This window comes from Vicia villosa, linkage group LG7, assembly GCF_029867415.1.
Source record: "Vicia villosa cultivar HV-30 ecotype Madison, WI linkage group LG7, Vvil1.0, whole genome shotgun sequence".
Classification (NCBI taxonomy): domain Eukaryota; kingdom Viridiplantae; phylum Streptophyta; class Magnoliopsida; order Fabales; family Fabaceae; genus Vicia; species Vicia villosa.
In genome coordinates this window covers 65,996,076-66,003,619 of record NC_081186.1, presented here as the reverse complement: position 1 = coordinate 66,003,619, position 7,544 = coordinate 65,996,076, and the positions used below count along the sequence as shown (strand labels likewise).

The following is a 7,544-nucleotide window of genomic DNA, read 5'->3' as shown; positions in this document are numbered from 1 at the left end:
ATTAGACGATTTTCGATCTTACCCAAAACAATTAAGTATAGAAAACTTGTGTTAAAAATCAAAACAGTCCCTAAAGTGTTTCTATAGATACAATATATGGAATGCTATCGTGATTATGATCCTCACATTCTAACCTTTAAAGATTTAGCCAGACATGGAAATGAAAAACAGACATATTAAAGTTGATCATGTTGAAATAGCAATAAAGACAAAACAATATAGTAAATAAACTTAAATGAGAGCAAGATAAACAATAACTAAAATGCTAAAACTTTAAATAAGAAACCTATTTCAAATCGAAGATTTTAATCTGGTACAACTGGAAAGTAAACTTGACTTGAAGTAAAATGACGACAAGATTAAAAGTTTCCAACCTAATCACAGTTACTGTGCAATAATCCCTTGATGTGACGAATTATTGCTTTTACAAATGGTAAGTATAGGCTTAGTGTTGTAAACTAAGTTGGATCCTTGCAAATGAACACGAGCACTCCTATTTATATATGAACTTCAAGACATGGTATTACAAGAGTTCCCTCCAACTCCTATTGGGAGGGACAAAAGTTTGTGACGATGGTGGTCGCCATCCTAACTAGGTGCCCCCCACCTTTGAAAAAGGGGAAGAACGTGGGAACGTGGCAGTTATCTCTTGGGCGAGGGCAAACACGTCATGGCGTCTCCTAGAGCAGCCGCCATGCTGAACGCCATGAGTACAATTTCACTGAAAAACTCAATTTCTCGGCCTTTTAGCTTTGTTTCTTCAAGGAGAGGTCCAAATGAACATGATTCTTGAAAGTAAGACAAAAACAAACATAACACAAGAAAATAACACTAAAAATCATAAGAAACATGTGCAATTCGATTCAAATACGTAACATGTTTCAGTGTTATCAAGCGCCTCTGTCAATCGGGCGAGGGGCGCATTCTGAATAGGGGGTAGTTTTAAACACTTTGCCTTAAAAAAGTACTCGTGTTTGAGGGACTATGCAGTGTTATATTTGTAAAAATACTAGACGACGGCGCCCTCACCCCACAACTGTGTGGCCTAGGAGAAAACTAAGTGGCTCGCCTAATGGCATTTGCAGATGTGAGAGTCAAGGAAGAGAAAGTCTCCACTGATTCCTAGAAGAGAGGTGGTAACCTCCCCTAAGTCCTAGAGACCTCTATAAATACTTCACCCCTCAGGGAGAAAAAAACAGACTCTAAATCATACACCCTCTTTACAACCTAAAGAACACCACACTTAGCATAACCATAACTCACGATTAATTAACCGCTCACCTATAATCAAGTAGCGGCAACCACCAACAAGGCCTCTCACCTCAAGTGACTTGGTCCTTTAAACAACCTCAAAACCCCCCGCCCAGGGCTTATCGTCGCCATGAGATATCCATCACTATCAAAATGTGTTATACACCTCTAAGGCCTCTGAGTCTCCCTACCCTTGCAAAGAAACAAACACACCTATATTTTTTACCAATACAAAGATAAAGTTCGAACTTGAAACCTCAAGCTCCCAAAATTTCCATGTGTTCTAATTGGGTAACTGATGCACTTGGTATATTATTGGAATATATTTGATATATACAAAAACAACTTCTAATTCTTGTCGAATTCAACATGCTTTCATAATTTTCTACTTCAGGACCGCTTCCTTGATATGCACACTAAATTGAATGGAGTTACGACAATTCATTACAATCATCTTATGCTTTGAAATAACTGACATGGTTGTTTTTCCTCCTTGCTCTTCTACTTTTGCAATCCCTCTAAATTTTAAGGAAATTTCTTTATCCACCTCCCTATAGGGCTGACCCCCAACGAAAACCCCAAAAATTAGAATTTTGATTAATTCGGAGATGCATCTCCGGAAAAACTTCCCAAAATAATTTTTTTTGGGATATTAGTTAATTCACATATCATAAATTTGATATAATTTATGAGTTATGAATAATAATTATATATTTTGCTATAAAATAGGAGTAATGAATAATAGTAATTATATATTTCTATTCTGATTCATATTTTAAAATTTAAAATAATTTCAATTACAAAAAATTTAAAATAATTTCAGTTATTAAAATGTAGTTATGAATAATTTCAATTCATGTTTCTACGGTTGATAATAATATTGATATTGAAAGAGATCAAATAAGAATAATGATAATAATAATAATAATAATGATAAAAAAAATCATTTTTCATAATAAATTATGATAAAAAAATTATTTTTCATAATTAATCATGATAAAAATATAATTTTTCATTTCGTTTAAAAAAAATTGTCTTAATTTTATTTAATGAATAAATTCTATATTTAATTTCATATAATTCAAAATTTACTTATGAAATTATAATGTTTTTAATTTATATAAGTTCGTAAAATAATTTTTAACTTTAAAATTGTTTAAAAAATTTTGATTCACCTTGATTTTATTGATTCATCTTATTTTACTCATTCACCTTGATTTGATACCTTATTAATTGTATTAAGTCACCTTGATTTTAATTTTTGTTATAATTATTGAATTTTTTCGGAAGTGTATATCCGAAACATTCCAAGACCAACAATTAGAATATTTAGGATATGCATCTCCGAAGACACCCATCTCCCAAAAAAGGCTGTTTTCGGAAGTGCATATCCGAAAATACTTTTTTTTCTACACAGAAGTGCACTTCTGAAATCAATTTTTTTTTTCAGAAAAAAAATGATTTCGGAGATATATCTCTGAAATATAGAGGCATTCTGGGAAATTCGTCGCGGGTGACCAAGAAGGTTAGGGTGGATAAAAAAATTTCTAATTTTAAACATCGTCTCAAAATACTATTTCTTTAAAAAAAAAATCCTAAATTTCTTTAACAAAATCCTAAATTTCTAAAAAAAAAAAAAAAAAAGTCATATGGCTAAGTTTCTTTTACCCACAATCACGTTTCCATCAAAGATCTAATTTCTCAATTTTCTTTTTTAGAGTTTCACTGTCAAAGAGGGCTTTCAAAGATCGCACCAACCATAACTACTCTCTAAGAAATTTCAATCTCATAAATTGCAAAAACCTCATCAACTTCTTTAATACCTTTCTCTAAAATGTAAAATTTTCAAACTCCCACTACTCTTTCATTTCTTGTGGTCATTTGTATGCTTCTTATTAACTTGTTTTGTATGCTTCTTATTAACTTGTTTTTACATTTTTCATAGAAACGACAAGTTTTACTCTTTCGGAATTCTTGCTCCTTTGTGTTGTGACACTATGTGTTTTCTCTTAAAATTCTGTTGGCTTCCAAATCATGGAATCTTATAAGTTGTCAATAAGGTATTTGGTTTAATGCATTACATATGTTGGATGTGTTTTTTTTTTTTTTACTTTAAAATTAAATGGTGCGTATAATTTTTTGGTAATATCTAGATACGTTCTATTTCAATTTTCAAATGTTCAATGCATAGATCTCAATAATGTAAATTGTGAAATCATCATAGTTACCATCCCTTAACAAGTCTCTCTCATTGATGTGTAAAAAGAAGTAAATTTTCACAACAAAAATAAGTCTCATTCCATCGCAGGTGTTTAGTTTACCTATAAGTTCATGGTTTTATGTGTATTGTAATATTGATATTTTGATGTATTTGGTGGTCTATTTCAGCTTTTTGCTTCTTCCAGCACTTACATGTGCTCTTTTATATTTATTTTTAGGGTTAAATATGTTTTTAGTCCCTATAAATATATATATATATATATGATCATGCATTTTTAGTCCTTATAAAATTTTTCTTCAATGAATGGTCCTTCTAAAATTTTTATGCATGCAATTTCAGTCCCCATTATTTTCTAAAATTTTAAAAACTGTTTGATTATCCTTTAATTTTAAAATTTTTGAATTTTTTTTTTATATATATGTTTAGAATACTGTAAAATATTTATTTATCAAGTTTTAGAATTTTTTAAAACGGGAAGAATTAAATATGAAATTTTTAAATTTCAAAAAATAATGATAAAAGTTATGAAAATCTCAACTTAGAAATTAAATTTTTAGTTTCTTTTTTTTACAGGAACTTTTTAAAACATTATGAAATACACATTAGTTTGACAGTAGGGTCTAGGGATTGAAACTAGGTGCATAATAATTTTATAGGAACTAAAAATGCAGGGTTGCGTATTTATAAAGACTAAAAACGTATTTAACCCTTGTTTTTATTCTTTTATTTTTTTATGATTTGTTGATGATGCAGATCATCCCACTCCAATTGTTGTTGTTATGTCTACCGGAGAAATATATATCTCTTGTTTTTATTCTTTTATTTTTCTATTATATATGATTTGTTGATGATGCAGATCATCCCACTCCAATTGTTGTTGTTATGTCTACCGGAGAAATATATATCTCTTGAGAAGAACATTACTGAGTTATAATACTACAGTTTATATGCATCTTTCTTATCAATTTTCTTTTCTTTCTCAGGCACCTTTCACTAAATTTATGCTCTAAATTACTGTGTGTCTATTTGTTCAAATATAAATTCAATATTTCATAGATCAGAATACAAAACTCAGCAAGAAATGTCTCAAACCGTCTATAAATGAATTGAGATAAAAATAGAAGGATCAAACACGTGACAGAAAATGTTGAAATATATAAAATAAATCATGTTGACATAAAATAAAAACAATAATTCAATAAGTTGAAGGGAAAAATATATATAGGAAGTCTTAATAATGCTATCTAGCTATTGAAAGATATCTCTTATAAGCATTGCTTTAGTCCGATCTCTTGGAAAATAAACCAATGCATCCATGCTTATTCTCATCTCTTGGACATAAAATCCAATGTAGCACCGACCATGTCTGAGTTAGACAACTCCACCGGCAATTATTACATTTATTTTATTCATTTTTTTAAACTATTAACGGTGTCGGCGTGTCAGTATCGAAATCGTTTTTTAAGTATCCGTTCTTCATTGATTAAATCCTTCAATATACTCTTCAAGGTAGGTCTGTAAAATATAGAGGCAATATCAAACCGAAAATCAAAGCAGATATCAATAAAAAGAAAACAGGATGCAAAAATTAGTGAGATTATAGTAATCAAAACTAATAAAAGGAAAACAGGATGCAAAAAATTATATCAATCAAAACTAATAATAAGGTGTACTGCTAGAAAAATAAATAAAATAAAACACAAACCAAACAACAAATATAAAAAGTAACAAGTGCACTCATGATTTAATCATGTATGATTCTAAGTTATAACAAGAGAGAGTAACAAAAAAGAAAGCAAAAGCTAAATTAAACAATTGTATTTAAAAGTTGAATGCACATTTACCCTGGCAAAATGACTTTCTTTGCTGATGGTGCGTTTTGAAGCAAAAAGTCTTCTTTTCCATCGGGTAAAGAAAAACGTTCAATCGTTACTATTTTCAGTAACTTCAAGTTATGTAAATAAGAGAAACCAATCTTCCATGATTCAGGAATTAAGTTGAGTGTCAAAGCAATGAGGAATGAAGGTAAATTAAAATCATTTAAGACAAGTCAATAAAAAAAAGGAAAGCATTAAATTTTAAGCAAACCAAATTAAAATACCTCAAGAGTCTTTGAAGAGATTGTCAATGATTCCATAAGGGCAAGCTCAACAAGCCAATTGAATAGAATTGTAGGACAACATGTGACTTTGAGGAGTGGTAAATTAATCTTTACATGTTTAATGTAAGAGAAATTGGTATTGCTAATGTTATTATGTCCACATAGATTCTGAAAAGGATGACCAGTATAATCAAAGCTACAAAGATTTGGGGTAGATAACTTCAATTTGTAAGACTCGTAATTCTTAGGCATGTTTATGGTTAAATTAACAAGTGAGACACTTGATATGAAGAGGTTGTCTACAACACAGGTTTTTTCATTATAAAGTTGACAACACTGAATAATTAAAGTATTCAAACTTTGAAAAACCGAAAAGGGGTCAGCATAGCCATCATCAGTAGTGCATCGAAAGGCGAAGAATCCTAAAGACAAATAGGTTAACGCTGGAAATTGAAGGGAATTTGGAAATACTGGTCGATATCTCCAGTGTTTCAATTCTGGGCATGAAGTAAGTTTAAGAGAGGTTAATGTATGATAAGAAAAATTGGTGCAAAGTGGAAAGTGTTCAAGACTACATGCAACGGTCATATCTAACCGTTGGTTACAGGGCCGGTCCTTTGAATTTGGGTGCCTTGGGCGAATCAAAAGAGTGGTGCCCCTATAATTTTTTTTTAACAATAAATACATAAGGATAAAAGAAATAATTTGATAAAAACATATTTTCATTTTACATTGTGGAAAAAGAATACAAGTATGGATCTTTAAATCATTGTTTATACTACATCAAAACATAAACCACTATAAAGAAACTTTTCTTCTTCTTAATTGCAAAATCATTAATAATTTATCCATAATCAAGGTTTTTCAAAAAAAAAAAAAATCAATTGAAATCAAAGTAGGACTATTTAATCTATCTTGTGACATAGTAGATCTCAAATAAAATTTTAATATTTTTAATTTAGAAAAACTTCTCTCAGCAGATACAACACTAATAGGAATAGTCAATATTATTCTATAAGCTATGCATGCATTAGGAAAACAATTAAAGGTCTTTAAAGAACTCAATATATAGCTTGATTTTGATTCAACAATTAAAACGTCTCTAATAACTTTCAATTCTTCAAACATAATTTCATCATCAAGATCAATAAAATTGTCATATTTTTAACAAGTTTCAAGATGTTTACAACATGCTTTCAAGTCCCTATCAGATAATGATCTAAGCCTTTCAATACTAAACAAGAATCCAAAAAAAATTTCATATGTGATATACTACTCTAATCTTCTATCAAGTGAGTCAGCAGACTCAAGATTCAGTTGTGGGTTAAGATGGATTTTCATCATAGCGTTGTTTTCTATGAATTTAACATTTTTGAATAAACACGCATTCAATCTCCATTTCATTCGCAATCTTTTCAGCACTAACCTTAACATTTACAAATTCAGATTTACTACATTCTTTTATTAATTTTGACTTTGTAGTACCCCTATATATTTGTTAGCCAGTATTTTTCAAAAAAAAATTAGCAAATTTTTTTTATAATAGAAATTTCTCTTTTAATATATATATATATATATATATATATATATATATATATATATATATATATATATATATATATATATATATATATATATAAAGAATTGGTGCCCCTAAAATTATGGGGCCCTAGGCTCCCGCCCCACGAACCCGTGCTCAGGGCCTCCCCTGGTTGGATATTGTGTGAAAATAAGTATTTTAGGATCCTTTGTCAAAATAGCGTTGGCACTCAAAAGTGAGAGCCTGCAGAGAGGTTTTGTCAGTGCGAGAAAAGAAAAATTGAGAAACGAAAGTAGCGAAACTTTCTATAGATTGAAAGTTTCTGTAATGCAAAGAAAGAACGGAAATATGTTTCCAGAGATTCTTCCATCTTGTGGAGAGGATGGATAATTGAACAGCTTGATTCACTTCCAAATTCGACAAAATTTGAA

General features: G+C 30.0%; 1 long non-coding RNA gene across 1 annotated transcript; it reads right to left on the bottom strand.

The window, feature by feature from the left end:
• Positions 1-4,654: 4,654 nt before the first annotated feature.
• On the bottom strand, positions 4,655-6,171 carry LOC131617335 (uncharacterized). The gene is made up of 2 exons (XR_009288550.1): positions 5,317-6,171; positions 4,655-4,987 (listed from the first exon to the last, which is right to left on the bottom strand). It is a non-coding gene; the product is annotated as an uncharacterized LOC131617335 (long non-coding RNA).
• Between the last annotated feature and the right edge of the window lie 1,373 nt (positions 6,172-7,544).